General features: G+C 45.3%; 4 non-coding genes across 4 annotated transcripts; all 4 read left to right on the top strand.

Annotated features, from left to right (window-relative positions):
• The first annotated feature begins 3,072 nt into the window (after positions 1–3,072).
• Positions 3,073–3,154, top strand: trnal-cag (transfer RNA leucine (anticodon CAG)). The gene has a single exon. It is a non-coding gene; the product is annotated as a tRNA-Leu (tRNA).
• Positions 3,155–6,437: 3,283 nt separating this feature from the next.
• Positions 6,438–6,519, top strand: trnal-caa (transfer RNA leucine (anticodon CAA)). Its single transcript has one exon. It is a non-coding gene; the product is annotated as a tRNA-Leu (tRNA).
• Positions 6,520–9,790: 3,271 nt separating this feature from the next.
• Positions 9,791–9,872, top strand: trnal-cag (transfer RNA leucine (anticodon CAG)). The gene has a single exon. It is a non-coding gene; the product is annotated as a tRNA-Leu (tRNA).
• A 3,271-nt stretch (positions 9,873–13,143) lies between these two features.
• Positions 13,144–13,225, top strand: trnal-cag (transfer RNA leucine (anticodon CAG)). Its single transcript has one exon. It is a non-coding gene; the product is annotated as a tRNA-Leu (tRNA).
• Positions 13,226–16,595: the final 3,370 nt, after the last annotated feature.

Below are 16,595 nucleotides of genomic sequence, written 5' to 3'. Positions count from 1 at the left end.
GCAGTCCCAGGCAAGTTGAGCTTTTACTGGAACCGAATGGAGACTGTTATTTCATCGTTGTTGTGAAACGAAGTCCTACGGTGACTCTACTCGTTGTTATTTGGGTTTCTAGCTAATGGGAAAATCGTTCCAGTGAATTTCGATGTCATACCTTATTGAATTTCTCCCATTTCCTTCATTTCCGTCCTGGAAACATCGGAAGGGAAAGGTAATCTAATCGAGACTGTGATTGGTGAAATTCATTTTTACGGTCAATTCTTATTATGTTCTTTCTTTCTCTCGTTTCAGCATTGTCTGGAAAGTGGTGGTGCGCTAAGGCTGCAGTATGTTTGAAAGAGTCGTTTGGAAATGCCCTCTTGTTAGTTGTGAGATTACTTTATGACTCATGCCCTCGGACTGTATCACATTTAGCATTCATGCATCTCTGCGTCTGAAAATGCATGAGGTATGCCAGTTTTGTTTGTGTTCCATGTTAAATGCTTTCTGTTTTGCGATTCGCTCAACACATTTCGATTTAACAGGATTTCTGAGGTAACTTCCAGCAGCAAAAATCCTCAGCTGAGGATCTGGGAAAATTTCACAGAGTATGGTCAGTCGGAGCTAAAGTAAGGAAGTCGTTCCTTTTTTGCAGTGTTTCACAATACTACCTTTCCCGTGAGCAGTCGAACAGACTAAATGATTGTGTCACAGACTGCGATGGCAAACTCCGCTAAAAAGTAATCCTTTACAGCCGGTGGAAGCAACATGACGTTATTGGGGTACACCGTGGAAAAAGATACTTCGGTGGACCTCGTCCATGCTCACCACATTGCCAAAATTAAACAAGTCCCGTTCCCCAGCATTTGACCCCAATCCCTCTAAACGCATCCTATCCAGAAACTCACCCGATTACCTTTGCAATTTTCTGAGTGTAATAGCCTCCTCCACTTCCTCTGGTAGATCATTCCAAACACGCACAACCTTCTTTGTGGGAAATGTGCCTCAGGTCCTTTGTCACTTTCAGCCCACTCACCGTAAAGCTATGCTGTCGAGTTTTCAACTCACACCAACTTGGGTAAAGCACGTAAATACACAGTTTACCACCCTTCCATAAGGTCATGTCGCAGCTGTTACGCTGCAGGGAAAGTCGTCCCAGCCTATTCCACCTCGCCCTACGGTACAAACATCGACGACATCTTTGTCTATATTTTGTCATCAATTTAACGTGTCTTTTTTTTTACGTTTCCAAGATGTCGATTACGCTGGACAACAACGAGCTATTGGAAACAGAAAGGGGAGACGTAGAACGGATTCAACTTTCAGTGCTGGACGCCACGGAGCTGCAGCACATCCGGCTGTGGCTTGTTTCTGTCGTGTAGTGGTCATCACGTTCGCCTAACACGCGAAAGATCCCCAGTCCGGAACTGGGCAGAAACTGCTTTGTTCTTCAACTGCAGCCTTTTACATGGACAAGAGATGAGCTTTCTTGCATGCTTTCCCATCTGCAAACCTGCCTTCGAATTTGCTTGAATAAACCTGCTCTGGTAGTGAAATGTAATGCAATTCCATTTAATTACAGTGCAAAGCGTTGTTAAATTTTTCTCCAACCTGGTTCTGATCATATGCCATTCTGTTGGAGAGTGCAGTTACCGCCTTCTGATCCTTCCACGAAAAGCAGTACCGCATTTGCCTTCCTTGCGCAGGCGGCACGGTTCAAAGACAGGAAAGAAGCAGATGCTCTGGTGTCACAGCGCACCACGAATTCCTGAACTTGTCTGTCTGTCAAATGTACCCCAAGGTCGTCTCAGAAAGACCTCATTTGGAAGCTGTCAATCGTTATTCAACGTGCGAGAATTGGCACCAGATATCCTGAATCATGTTTTGGAGCAATTCGCACGTTAGTGGCTCATTCAATCAGCAACAGCAATGAAAGAAATTGCACTCTCAGGAACCTTTCGACTTGCGTCGCTAGTATTAAGGTCCGCCCCTAGATTTAAGTCATGTTGGAACTGAAACGGAGGAATCGACAGAGAGGCTACAGAATGATATCGCATCCATTTGGTTTTCTTTTAATCACTGACGAGCAGGAAAATGTAAACGGGGAGGGCGTGTGGAGAAGTGAGGCAGTTGCAGCTCTGGTGAAATTCCTTCTTTGTGATTCACTCAGCAGCCAGAGACGTGAAGGTGACTCAGGCGTGAAAGCTCTTCACATCGAGAACAAAAAGCACTCAAGGGCAGTTAGCACCTCTTCTGGAGTGGGGGTGGGGTGAGGTAATTACCTTTTGACTTCTGTTGCTATGTTCAGAAACTGGCTTTTAGATTGAGGTGAACAGAAACTGCATTTCTAAAAAGCACCACGGAATTTAGCAAAATTTATTGAGTCGCTTCTCCTCGATTCCCACCCAGGTTTCCAACTCAGTTGGTATCCATGTGGCTCATGTCCAGGAGTGAACATCTCAGCAACAAATTGCACGGTTAAGGTAAAAGGCACGGAAAGTGGCATCTCGAACTGGCTCCGAGGTCAGAGCATTCTCACAATGTGATCTGTCGTTCTCGGATTGTAATGCTACCTCCGGTTTTAGGGTGGAGAACATTCTTTGGGACTCTTATTCTGAAAAAAAAAACAGATACAGTGACAGAAACTATGCTGCAAGGTATGATGTGGAACACGGCCTGCTCAGGTATGTGCATTTTCCCTGTAGTCCGGTGTGTTTCGTGTTCCGTGTAAACGTGAAAGTCGTCCTGTTTCGAGCAATGGGTGAAATCATTTAGCAAAGCAAGAATGGAAATTCCAGTAATGTCAAGCAGCTCATGGTTATTTGAACAAATCATAAGCGAACCCATATTCTCACGCACTGACAGATACATTTGTAGCTGAAAAGAGTCTGAGAAGATAGACTCAGCTTACCATTGATTTTTGTCTGGATTGATGGGCTATCAATATCTGCTGCGAAATTGACATTGTAGCCGGGCACATCCCAGCAGCTGTGCGAGTCCGAGAGGAATCATGGAACCCTTTTCATGTGACTTTGCATCTGTTGTTATGCAGGAGCACAATTGGAGATACAAGTAAATGAGGTGGCGCGGCCGGCTGGTAGTGTGGCCGAGCGGTCTAAGGCGCTGGATCCAGGTTCCAGTCTCGAAAGGGGCGTGGGTTCGAATCCCACCACTGCCATTTCTGCTGATCAACTCCAACGCTGCAGCTTGTTAAAATGCTGTTTCGGTGCCCACTGTATATTGATGTTGAAAACAAAAGTATAATGGGTTTGCTTCCCAGGGAATTAACTTTGGTGTGAGATACTGCCAAATATTTGAAAATGTCTCCACTGTCATGATCGTGTTCGCCTCCCGCGCGGAAAATCGCAAACAGTTCTGCCGTCCCAGGCAAGTTGAGCTTTTACTGGAACCGAATGGAGACTGTTATTTCATCGTTGTTGTGAAACGAAGTCCTACGGTGACTCTACTCGTTGTTATTTGGGTTTCTAGCGAATGGGAAAATCGTTCCAGTGAATTTCGATGTCATACCTTATTGAATTTCTCCCATTTCCTTCATTTCCGTCCTGGAAACATCGGAAGGGAAAGGTAATCTAATCGAGACTGTGATTGGTGAAATTCATTTTTACGGCCAATTCTTATTATGTTCTTTCTTTCTCTCGTTTCAGCATTGTCTGGAAAGTGGTGGTGCGCTAAGGCTGCAGTATGTTTGAAAGAGTCGTTTGGAAATGCCCTCTTGTTAGTTGTGAGATTACTTTATGACTCATGCCCTCGGACTGTATCACGTTTAGCATTCATGCATCTCTGCGTCTGAAAATGCATGAGGTATGCCAGTTTTGTTTGTGTTCCATGTTAAATGCTTTCTGTTTTGCGATTCGCTCAACACATTTCGATTTAACAGGATTTCTGAGGTAACTTCCAGCAGCAAAAATCCTCAGCTGAGGATCTGGGAAAATTTCACAGAGTATGGTCAGTCGGAGCTAAAGTAAGGAAGTCGTTCCTTTTTTGCAGTGTTTCACAATACTACCTTTCCCGTGAGCAGTCGAACAGACTAAATGATTGTGCCACAGACTGCGATGGCAAACTCCGCTAAAAAGTAATCCTTTAAAGCCGGTGGAAGCAACATGACGTTATTGGGGTACACTGTGGAAAAAGATACTTCGGTGGACCTCGTCCATGCTCACCACATTGCCAAAATTAAACAAGTCCCGTTCCCCAGCATTTGACCCCAATCCCTCTAAACGCATCCTGTCCAGAAACTCACCCGATTACCTTTGCAATTTTCTGAGTGTAATAGCCTCCTCCACTTCCTCTGGTAGATCATTCCAAACACGCACAACCTTCTTTGTGGGAAATGTGCCTCAGGTCCTTTGTCACTTTCAGCCCACTCACCTTAAAGCTATGCTGTCGAGTTTTCAACTCACACCAACTTGGGTAAAGCACGTAAACACTCAGTTTACCACCCTTCCATAAGGTCATGTCGCAGCTGTTACGCTGCAGGGAAAGTCGTCCCAGCCTATTCCACCTCGCCCTACGGTACAAACATCGACGACATCTTTGTCTATATTTTGTCATCAATTTAACGTGTCTTTTTTTTTACGTTTCCAAGATGTCGATTACGCTGGACAACAACGAGCTATTGGAAACAGAAAGGGGAGACGTAGAACGGATTCAACTTTCAGTGCTGGACGCCACGGAGCTGCAGCACATCCGGCTGTGGCTTGTTTCTGTCGTGTAGTGGTCATCACGTTCGCCTAACACGCGAAAGATCCCCAGTCCGGAACTGGGCAGAAACTGCTTTGTTCTTCAACTGCAGCCTTTTACATGGACAAGAGCTGAGCTTTCTTGCATGCTTTCCCATCTGCAAACCTGCCTTCGAATTTGCTTGAATAAACCTGCTCTGGTAGTGAAATGTAATGCAATTCCATTTAATTACAGTGCAAAGCGTTGTTAAATTTTTCTCCAACTTGGTTCTGATCATATGCCATTCTGTTGGAGAGTGCAGTTACCGCCTTCTGATCCTTCCACGAAAAGCAGTACCGCATTTGCCTTCCTTGCGCAGGCGGCACGGTTCAAAGACAGGAAAGAAGCAGATGCTCTGGTGTCACAGCGCACCACGAATTCCTGAACTTGTCTGTCTGTCAAATGTACCCCAAGGTCGTCTCAGAAAGACCTCATTTGGAAGCTGTCAATCGTTATTCAACGTGCGAGAATTGGCACCAGATATCCTGAATCATGTTTTGGAGCAATTCGCACGTTAGTGGCTCATTCAATCAGCAACAGCAATGAAAGAAATTGCACTCTCAGGAACCTTTCGACTTGCGCATTCATAGCGTCGCTAGTATTAAGGTCCGCCCCTAGATTTAAGTCATGTTGGAACTGAAACGGAGGAATCGACAGAGAGGCTACAGAATGATAACGCATCCATTTGGTTTTCTTTTAATCACTGACGAGCAGGAAAATGTAAACGGGGAGGGCGTGTGGAGAAGTGAGGCAGTTGCAGCTCTGGTGAAATTCCTTCTTTGTGATTCACTCAGCAGCCAGAGACGTGAAGGTGACTCAGGCGTGAAAGCTCTTCACATCGAGAACAAAAAGCACTCAAGGGCAGTTAGCACCTCTTCTGGAGTGGGGGTGGGGTGAGGTAATTACCTTTTGACTTCTGTTGCTATGTTCAGAAACTGGCTTTTAGATTGAGGTGAACAGAAACTGCATTTCTAAAAAGCACCACGGAATTTAGCAAAATTTATTGAGTCGCTTCTCCTCGATTCCCACCCAGGTTTCCAACTCAGTTGGTATCCATGTGGCTCATGTCCAGGAGTGAACATCTCAGCAACAAATTGCACGGTTAAGGTAAAAGGCACGGAAAGTGGCATCTCGAACTGGCTCCGAGGTCAGAGCATTCTCACAATGTGATCTGTCGTTCTCGGATTGTAATGCTACCTCCGGTTTTAGGGTGGAGAACATTCTTTGGGACTCTTATTCTGAAAAAAATAAACAGATACAGTGACAGAAACTATGCTGCAAGGTATGATGTGGAACACGGCCTGCTCAGGTTTGTGCATTTTCCCTGTAGTCCGGTGTGTTTCGTGTTCCGTGTAAACGTGAAAGTCGTCCTGTTTCGAGCAATGGGTGAAATCATTTAGCAAAGCAAGAATGGAAATTCCAGTAATGTCAAGCAGCTCATGGTTATTTGAACAAATCATAAGCGAACCCATATTCTCACGCACTGACAGATACATTTGTAGCTGAAAAGAGTCTGAGAAGATAGACTCAGCTTACCATTGAGTTTTGTCTGGATTGATGGGCTATCAATATCTGCTGCGAAATTGACATTGTAGCCGGGCACATCCCAGCAGCTGTGCGAGTCCGAGAGGAATCATGGAACCCTTTTCATGTGACTTTGCATCTGTTGTTATGCAGGAGCACAATTGAAGATACAAGTAAATGAGGTGGCTCGGCCGGCTGGTAGTGTGGCCGAGCGGTCTAAGGCGCTGGATCCAAGTTCCAGTCTCGAAAGGGGCGTGGGTTCGAATCCCACCGCTGCCATTTCTGCTGATCGACTCCAACGCTGCAGCTTGTTAAAATGCTGTTTCGGTGCCCACTGTATATTGATGTTGAAAACAAAAGTATAATGGGTTTGCTTCCCAGGGAATTAACTTTGGTGTGAGATATTGCCAAATATTTGAAAATGTCTCCACTGTCATGATCGTGTTCGCCTCCCACGCGGAAAATCGCAAACAATTCTGCAGTCCCAGGCAAGTTGAGCTTTTACTGGAACCGAATGGAGACTGTTATTTCATCGTTGTTGTGAAACGAAGTCCTACGGTGACTCTACTCGTTGTTATTTGGGTTTCTAGCTAATGGGAAAATCGTTCCAGTGAATTTCGATGTCATACCTTATTGAATTTCTCCCATTTCCTTCATTTCCGTCCTGGAAACATCGGAAGGGAAAGGTAATCTAATCGAGACTGTGATTGGTGAAATTCATTTTTACGGTCAATTCTTATTATGTTCTTTCTTTCTCTCGTTTCAGCATTGTCTGGAAAGTGGTGGTGCGCTAAGGCTGCAGTATGTTTGAAAGAGTCGTTTGGAAATGCCCTCTTGTTAGTTGTGAGATTACTTTATGACTCATGCCCTCGGACTGTATCACATTTAGCATTCATGCATCTCTGCGTCTGAAAATGCATGAGGTATGCCAGTTTTGTTTGTGTTCCATGTTAAATGCTTTCTGTTTTGCGATTCGCTCAACACATTTCGATTTAACAGGATTTCTGAGGTAACTTCCAGCAGCAAAAATCCTCAGCTGAGGATCTGGGAAAATTTCACAGAGTATGGTCAGTCGGAGCTAAAGTAAGGAAGTCGTTCCTTTTTTGCAGTGTTTCACAATACTACCTTTCCCGTGAGCAGTCGAACAGACTAAATGATTGTGCCACAGACTGCGATGGCAAACTCCGCTAAAAAGTAATCCTTTAAAGCCGGTGGAAGCAACATGACGTTATTGGGGTACACCGTGGAAAAAGATACTTCGGTGGACCTCGTCCATGCTCACCACATTGCCAAAATTAAACAAGTCCCGTTCCCCAGCATTTGACCCCAATCCCTCTAAACGCATCCTATCCAGAAACTCACCCGATTACCTTTGCAATTTTCTGAGTGTAATAGCCTCCTCCACTTCCTCTGGTAGATCATTCCAAACACGCACAACCTTCTTTGTGGGAAATGTGCCTCAGGTCCTTTGTCACTTTCAGCCCACTCACCTTAAAGCTATGCTGTCGAGTTTTCAACTCACACCAACTTGGGTGAAGCACGTAAATACACAGTTTACCACCCTTCCATAAGGTCATGTCGCAGCTGTTACGCTGCAGGGAAAGTCGTCCCAGCCTATTCCACCTCGCCCTACGGTACAAACATCGACGACATCTTTGTCTATATTTTGTCATCAATTTAACGTGTCTTTTTTTTTACGTTTCCAAGATGTCGATTACGCTGGACAACAACGAGCTATTGGAAACAGAAAGGGGAGACGTAGAACGGATTCAACTTTCAGTGCTGGACGCCACGGAGCTGCAGCACATCCGGCTGTGGCTTGTTTCTGTCGTGTAGTGGTCATCACGTTCGCCTAACACGCGAAAGATCCCCAGTCCGGAACTGGGCAGAAACTGCTTTGTTCTTCAACTGCAGCCTTTTACATGGACAAGAGATGAGCTTTCTTGCATGCTTTCCCATCTGCAAACCTGCCTTCGAATTTGCTTGAATAAACCTGCTCTGGTAGTGAAATGTAATGCAATTCCATTTAATTACAGTGCAAAGCGTTGTTAAATTTTTCTCCAACCTGGTTCTGATCATATGCCATTCTGTTGGAGAGTGCAGTTACCGCCTTCTGATCCTTCCACGAAAAGCAGTACCGCATTTGCCTTCCTTGCGCAGGCGGCACGGTTCAAAGACAGGAAAGAAGCAGATGCTCTGGTGTCACAGCGCACCACGAATTCCTGAACTTGTCTGTCTGTCAAATGTACCCCAAGGTCGTCTCAGAAAGACCTCATTTGGAAGCTGTCAATCGTTATTCAACGTGCGAGAATTGGCACCAGATATCCTGAATCATGTTTTGGAGCAATTCGCACGTTAGTGGCTCATTCAATCAGCAACAGCAATGAAAGAAATTGCACTCTCAGGAACCTTTCGACTTGCGTCGCTAGTATTAAGGTCCGCCCCTAGATTTAAGTCATGTTGGAACTGAAACGGAGGAATCGACAGAGAGGCTACAGAATGATATCGCATCCATTTGGTTTTCTTTTAATCACTGACGAGCAGGAAAATGTAAACGGGGAGGGCGTGTGGAGAAGTGAGGCAGTTGCAGCTCTGGTGAAATTCCTTCTTTGTGATTCACTCAGCAGCCAGAGACGTGAAGGTGACTCAGGCGTGAAAGCTCTTCACATCGAGAACAAAAAGCACTCAAGGGCAGTTAGCACCTCTTCTGGAGTGGGGGTGGGGTGAGGTAATTACCTTTTGACTTCTGTTGCTATGTTCAGAAACTGGCTTTTAGATTGAGGTGAACAGAAACTGCATTTCTAAAAAGCACCACGGAATTTAGCAAAATTTATTGAGTCGCTTCTCCTCGATTCCCACCCAGGTTTCCAACTCAGTTGGTATCCATGTGGCTCATGTCCAGGAGTGAACATCTCAGCAACAAATTGCACGGTTAAGGTAAAAGGCACGGAAAGTGGCATCTCGAACTGGCTCCGAGGTCAGAGCATTCTCACAATGTGATCTGTCGTTCTCGGATTGTAATGCTACCTCCGGTTTTAGGGTGGAGAACATTCTTTGGGACTCTTATTCTGAAAAAAAAAACAGATACAGTGACAGAAACTATGCTGCAAGGTATGATGTGGAACACGGCCTGCTCAGGTATGTGCATTTTCCCTGTAGTCCGGTGTGTTTCGTGTTCCGTGTAAACGTGAAAGTCGTCCTGTTTCGAGCAATGGGTGAAATCATTTAGCAAAGCAAGAATGGAAATTCCAGTAATGTCAAGCAGCTCATGGTTATTTGAACAAATCATAAGCGAACCCATATTCTCACGCACTGACAGATACATTTGTAGCTGAAAAGAGTCTGAGAAGATAGACTCAGCTTACCATTGATTTTTGTCTGGATTGATGGGCTATCAATATCTGCTGCGAAATTGACATTGTAGCCGGGCACATCCCAGCAGCTGTGCGAGTCCGAGAGGAATCATGGAACCCTTTTCATGTGACTTTGCATCTGTTGTTATGCAGGAGCACAATTGGAGATACAAGTAAATAAGGTGGCGCGGCCGGCTGGTAGTGTGGCCGAGCGGTCTAAGGCGCTGGATCCAGGTTCCAGTCTCGAAAGGGGCGTGGGTTCGAATCCCACCACTGCCATTTCTGCTGATCAACTCCAACGCTGCAGCTTGTTAAAATGCTGTTTCGGTGCCCACTGTATATTGATGTTGAAAACAAAAGTATAATGGGTTTGCTTCCCAGGGAATTAACTTTGGTGTGAGATACTGCCAAATATTTGAAAATGTCTCCACTGTCATGATCGTGTTCGCCTCCCGCGCGGAAAATCGCAAACAGTTCTGCCGTCCCAGGCAAGTTGAGCTTTTACTGGAACCGAATGGAGACTGTTATTTCATCGTTGTTGTGAAACGAAGTCCTACGGTGACTCTACTCGTTGTTATTTGGGTTTCTAGCTAATGGGAAAATCGTTCCAGTGAATTTCGATGTCATACCTTATTGAATTTCTCCCATTTCCTTCATTTCCGTCCTGGAAACATCGGAAGGGAAAGGTAATCTAATCGAGACTGTGATTGGTGAAATTCATTTTTACGGCCAATTCTTATTATGTTCTTTCTTTCTCTCGTTTCAGCATTGTCTGGAAAGTGGTGGTGCGCTAAGGCTGCAGTATGTTTGAAAGAGTCGTTTGGAAATGCCCTCTTGTTAGTTGTGAGATTACTTTATGACTCATGCCCTCGGACTGTATCACATTTAGCATTCATGCATCTCTGCGTCTGAAAATGCATGAGGTATGCCAGTTTTGTTTGTGTTCCATGTTAAATGCTTTCTGTTTTGCGATTCGCTCAACACATTTCGATTTAACAGGATTTCTGAGGTAACTTCCAGCAGCAAAAATCCTCAGCTGAGGATCTGGGAAAATTTCACAGAGTATGGTCAGTCGGAGCTAAAGTAAGGAAGTCGTTCCTTTTTTTCAGTGTTTCACAATACTACCTTTCCCGTGAGCAGTCGAACAGACTAAATGATTGTGCCACAGACTGCGATGGCAAACTCCGCTAAAAAGTAATCCTTTAAAGCCGGTGGAAGCAACATGACGTTATTGGGGTACACCGTGGAAAAAGATACTTCGGTGGACCTCGTCCATGCTCACCACATTGCCAAAATTAAACAAGTCCCGTTCCCCAGCATTTGACCCCAATCCCTCTAAACGCATCCTATCCAGAAACTCACCCGATTACCTTTGCAATTTTCTGAGTGTAATAGCCTCCTCCACTTCCTCTGGTAGATCATTCCAAACACGCACAACCTTCTTTGTGGGAAATGTGCCTCAGGTCCTTTGTCACTTTCAGCCCACTCACCTTAAAGCTATGCTGTCGAGTTTTCAACTCACACCAACTTGGGTGAAGCACGTAAATACACAGTTTACCACCCTTCCATAAGGTCATGTCGCAGCTGTTACGCTGCAGGGAAAGTCGTCCCAGCCTATTCCACCTCGCCCTACGGTACAAACATCGACGACATCTTTGTCTATATTTTGTCATCAATTTAACGTGTCTTTTTTTTTACGTTTCCAAGATGTCGATTACGCTGGACAACAACGAGCTATTGGAAACAGAAAGGGGAGACGTAGAACGGATTCAACTTTCAGTGCTGGACGCCACGGAGCTGCAGCACATCCGGCTGTGGCTTGTTTCTGTCGTGTAGTGGTCATCACGTTCGCCTAACACGCGAAAGATCCCCAGTCCGGAACTGGGCAGAAACTGCTTTGTTCTTCAACTGCAGCCTTTTACATGGACAAGAGATGAGCTTTCTTGCATGCTTTCCCATCTGCAAACCTGCCTTCGAATTTGCTTGAATAAACCTGCTCTGGTAGTGAAATGTAATGCAATTCCATTTAATTACAGTGCAAAGCGTTGTTAAATTTTTCTCCAACCTGGTTCTGATCATATGCCATTCTGTTGGAGAGTGCAGTTACCGCCTTCTGATCCTTCCACGAAAAGCAGTACCGCATTTGCCTTCCTTGCGCAGGCGGCACGGTTCAAAGACAGGAAAGAAGCAGATGCTCTGGTGTCACAGCGCACCACGAATTCCTGAACTTGTCTGTCTGTCAAATGTACCCCAAGGTCGTCTCAGAAAGACCTCATTTGGAAGCTGTCAATCGTTATTCAACGTGCGAGAATTGGCACCAGATATCCTGAATCATGTTTTGGAGCAATTCGCACGTTAGTGGCTCATTCAATCAGCAACAGCAATGAAAGAAATTGCACTCTCAGGAACCTTTCGACTTGCGTCGCTAGTATTAAGGTCCGCCCCTAGATTTAAGTCATGTTGGAACTGAAACGGAGGAATCGACAGAGAGGCTACAGAATGATATCGCATCCATTTGGTTTTCTTTTAATCACTGACGAGCAGGAAAATGTAAACGGGGAGGGCGTGTGGAGAAGTGAGGCAGTTGCAGCTCTGGTGAAATTCCTTCTTTGTGATTCACTCAGCAGCCAGAGACGTGAAGGTGACTCAGGCGTGAAAGCTCTTCACATCGAGAACAAAAAGCACTCAAGGGCAGTTAGCACCTCTTCTGGAGTGGGGGTGGGGTGAGGTAATTACCTTTTGACTTCTGTTGCTATGTTCAGAAACTGGCTTTTAGATTGAGGTGAACAGAAACTGCATTTCTAAAAAGCACCACGGAATTTAGCAAAATTTATTGAGTCGCTTCTCCTCGATTCCCACCCAGGTTTCCAACTCAGTTGGTATCCATGTGGCTCATGTCCAGGAGTGAACATCTCAGCAACAAATTGCACGGTTAAGGTAAAAGGCACGGAAAGTGGCATCTCGAACTGGCTCCGAGGTCAGAGCATTCTCACAATGTGATCTGTCGTTCTCGGATTGTAATGCTACCTCCGGTTTTAGGGTGGAGAACATTCTTTGGGACTCTTATTCTGAAAAAAAAAACAGATACAGTGACAGAAACTATGCTGCAAGGTATGATGTGGAACACGGCCTGCTCAGGTATGTGCATTTTCCCTGTAGTCCGGTGTGTTTCGTGTTCCGTGTAAACGTGAAAGTCGTCCTGTTTCGAGCAATGGGTGAAATCATTTAGCAAAGCAAGAATGGAAATTCCAGTAATGTCAAGCAGCTCATGGTTATTTGAACAAATCATAAGCGAACCCATATTCTCACGCACTGACAGATACATTTGTAGCTGAAAAGAGTCTGAGAAGATAGACTCAGCTTACCATTGATTTTTGTCTGGATTGATGGGCTATCAATATCTGCTGCGAAATTGACATTGTAGCCGGGCACATCCCAGCAGCTGTGCGAGTCCGAGAGGAATCATGGAACCCTTTTCATGTGACTTTGCATCTGTTGTTATGCAGGAGCACAATTGGAGATACAAGTAAATGAGGTGGCGCGGCCGGCTGGTAGTGTGGCCGAGCGGTCTAAGGCGCTGGATCCAGGTTCCAGTCTCGAAAGGGGCGTGGGTTCGAATCCCACCACTGCCATTTCTGCTGATCAACTCCAACGCTGCAGCTTGTTAAAATGCTGTTTCGGTGCCCACTGTATATTGATGTTGAAAACAAAAGTATAATGGGTTTGCTTCCCAGGGAATTAACTTTGGTGTGAGATACTGCCAAATATTTGAAAATGTCTCCACTGTCATGATCGTGTTCGCCTCCCGCGCGGAAAATCGCAAACAGTTCTGCCGTCCCAGGCAAGTTGAGCTTTTACTGGAACCGAATGGAGACTGTTATTTCATCGTTGTTGTGAAACGAAGTCCTACGGTGACTCTACTCGTTGTTATTTGGGTTTCTAGCTAATGGGAAAATCGTTCCAGTGAATTTCGATGTCATACCTTATTGAATTTCTCCCATTTCCTTCATTTCCGTCCTGGAAACATCGGAAGGGAAAGGTAATCTAATCGAGACTGTGATTGGTGAAATTCATTTTTACGGCCAATTCTTATTATGTTCTTTCTTTCTCTCGTTTCAGCATTGTCTGGAAAGTGGTGGTGCGCTAAGGCTGCAGTATGTTTGAAAGAGTCGTTTGGAAATGCCCTCTTGTTAGTTGTGAGATTACTTTATGACTCATGCCCTCGGACTGTATCACATTTAGCATTCATGCATCTCTGCGTCTGAAAATGCATGAGGTATGCCAGTTTTGTTTGTGTTCCATGTTAAATGCTTTCTGTTTTGCGATTCGCTCAACACATTTCGATTTAACAGGATTTCTGAGGTAACTTCCAGCAGCAAAAATCCTCAGCTGAGGATCTGGGAAAATTTCACAGAGTATGGTCAGTCGGAGCTAAAGTAAGGAAGTCGTTCCTTTTTTGCAGTGTTTCACAATACTACCTTTCCCGTGAGCAGTCGAACAGACTAAATGATTGTGCCACAGACTGCGATGGCAAACTCCGCTAAAAAGTAATCCTTTAAAGCCGGTGGAAGCAACATGACGTTATTGGGGTACACCGTGGAAAAAGATACTTCGGTGGACCTCGTCCATGCTCACCACATTGCCAAAATTAAACAAGTCCCGTTCCCCAGCATTTGACCCCAATCCCTCTAAACGCATCCTATCCAGAAACTCACCCGATTACCTTTGCAATTTTCTGAGTGTAATAGCCTCCTCCACTTCCTCTGGTAGATCATTCCAAACACGCACAACCTTCTTTGTGGGAAATGTGCCTCAGGTCCTTTGTCACTTTCAGCCCACTCACCTTAAAGCTATGCTGTCGAGTTTTCAACTCACACCAACTTGGGTAAAGCACGTAAATACTCAGTTTACCACCCTTCCATAAGGTCATGTCGCAGCTGTTACGCTGCAGGGAAAGTCGTCCCAGCCTATTCCACCTCGCCCTACGGTACAAACATCGACGACATCTTTGTCTATATTTTGTCATCAATTTAACGTGTCTTTTTTTTTACGTTTCCAAGATGTCGATTACGCTGGACAACAACGAGCTATTGGAAACAGAAAGGGGAGACGTAGAACGGATTCAACTTTCAGTGCTGGACGCCACGGAGCTGCAGCACATCCGGCTGTGGCTTGTTTCTGTCGTGTAGTGGTCATCACGTTCGCCTAACACGCGAAAGATCCCCAGTCCGGAACTGGGCAGAAACTGCTTTGTTCTTCAACTGCAGCCTTTTACATGGACAAGAGCTGAGCTTTCTTGCATGCTTTCCCATCTGCAAACCTGCCTTCGAATTTGCTTGAATAAACCTGCTCTGGTAGTGAAATGTAATGCAATTCCATTTAATTACAGTGCAAAGCGTTGTTAAATTTTTCTCCAACTTGGTTCTGATCATATGCCATTCTGTTGGAGAGTGCAGTTACCGCCTTCTGATCCTTCCACGAAAAGCAGTACCGCATTTGCCTTCCTTGCGCAGGCGGCACGGTTCAAAGACAGGAAAGAAGCAGATGCTCTGGTGTCACAGCGCACCACGAATTCCTGAACTTGTCTGTCTGTCAAATGTACCCCAAGGTCGTCTCAGAAAGACCTCATTTGGAAGCTGTCAATCGTTATTCAACGTGCGAGAATTGGCACCAGATATCCTGAATCATGTTTTGGAGCAATTCGCACGTTAGTGGCTCATTCAATCAGCAACAGCAATGAAAGAAATTGCACTCTCAGGAACCTTTCGACTTGCGTCGCTAGTATTAAGGTCCGCCCCTAGATTTAAGTCATGTTGGAACTGAAACGGAGGAATCGACAGAGAGGCTACAGAATGATATCGCATCCATTTGGTTTTCTTTTAATCACTGACGAGCAGGAAAATGTAAACGGGGAGGGCGTGTGGAGAAGTGAGGCAGTTGCAGCTCTGGTGAAATTCCTTCTTTGTGATTCACTCAGCAGCCAGAGACGTGAAGGTGACTCAGGCGTGAAAGCTCTTCACATCGAGAACAAAAAGCACTCAAGGGCAGTTAGCACCTCTTCTGGAGTGGGGGTGGGGTGAGGTAATTACCTTTTGACTTCTGTTGCTATGTTCAGAAACTGGCTTTTAGATTGAGGTGAACAGAAACTGCATTTCTAAAAAGCACCACGGAATTTAGCAAAATTTATTGAGTCGCTTCTCCTCGATTCCCACCCAGGTTTCCAACTCAGTTGGTATCCATGTGGCTCATGTCCAGGAGTGAACATCTCAGCAACAAATTGCACGGTTAAGGTAAAAGGCACGGAAAGTGGCATCTCGAACTGGCTCCGAGGTCAGAGCATTCTCACAATGTGATCTGTCGTTCTCGGATTGTAATGCTACCTCCGGTTTTAGGGTGGAGAACATTCTTTGGGACTCCTATTCTGGAAAAAAAAACAGATACAGTGACAGAAACTATGCTGCAAGGTATGATGTGGAACACGGCCTGCTCAGGTATGTGCATTTTCCCTGTAGTCCGGTGTGTTTCGTGTTCCGTGTAAACGTGAAAGTCGTCCTGTTTCGAGCAATGGGTGAAATCATTTAGCAAAGCAAGAATGGAAATTCCAGTAATGTCAAGCAGCTCATGGTTATTTGAACAAATCATAAGCGAACCCATATTCTCACGCACTGACAGATACATTTGTAGCTGAAAAGAGTCTGAGAAGATAGACTCAGCTTACCATTGATTTTTGTCTGGATTGATGGGCTATCAATATCTGCTGCGAAATTGACATTGTAGCCGGGCACATCCCAGCAGCTATGCGAGTCCGAGAGGAATCATGGAACCCTTTTCATGTGACTTTGCATCTGTTGTTATGCAGGAGCACAATTGGAGATACAAGTAAATGAGGTGGTGCGCCTGGCTGGTAGTGTGGCCGAGCGGTCTAAGGCGCTGGATGCAGGTTCCAGTCTCGAAAGGGGCGTGGGTTCGAATCCCACCGCTGCCATTTCTGCTGATCAACTC

The sequence above is a fragment of the Chiloscyllium plagiosum genome, unplaced genomic scaffold (genome assembly GCF_037043375.1).
Source record: "Chiloscyllium plagiosum isolate Xiang-an unplaced genomic scaffold, Cpla_swu_hap1 HiC_scaffold_51, whole genome shotgun sequence".
NCBI classification, from domain to species: Eukaryota; Metazoa; Chordata; class Chondrichthyes; order Orectolobiformes; family Hemiscylliidae; genus Chiloscyllium; species Chiloscyllium plagiosum.
This window is presented reverse-complemented; position numbering and strand designations above follow the sequence as displayed.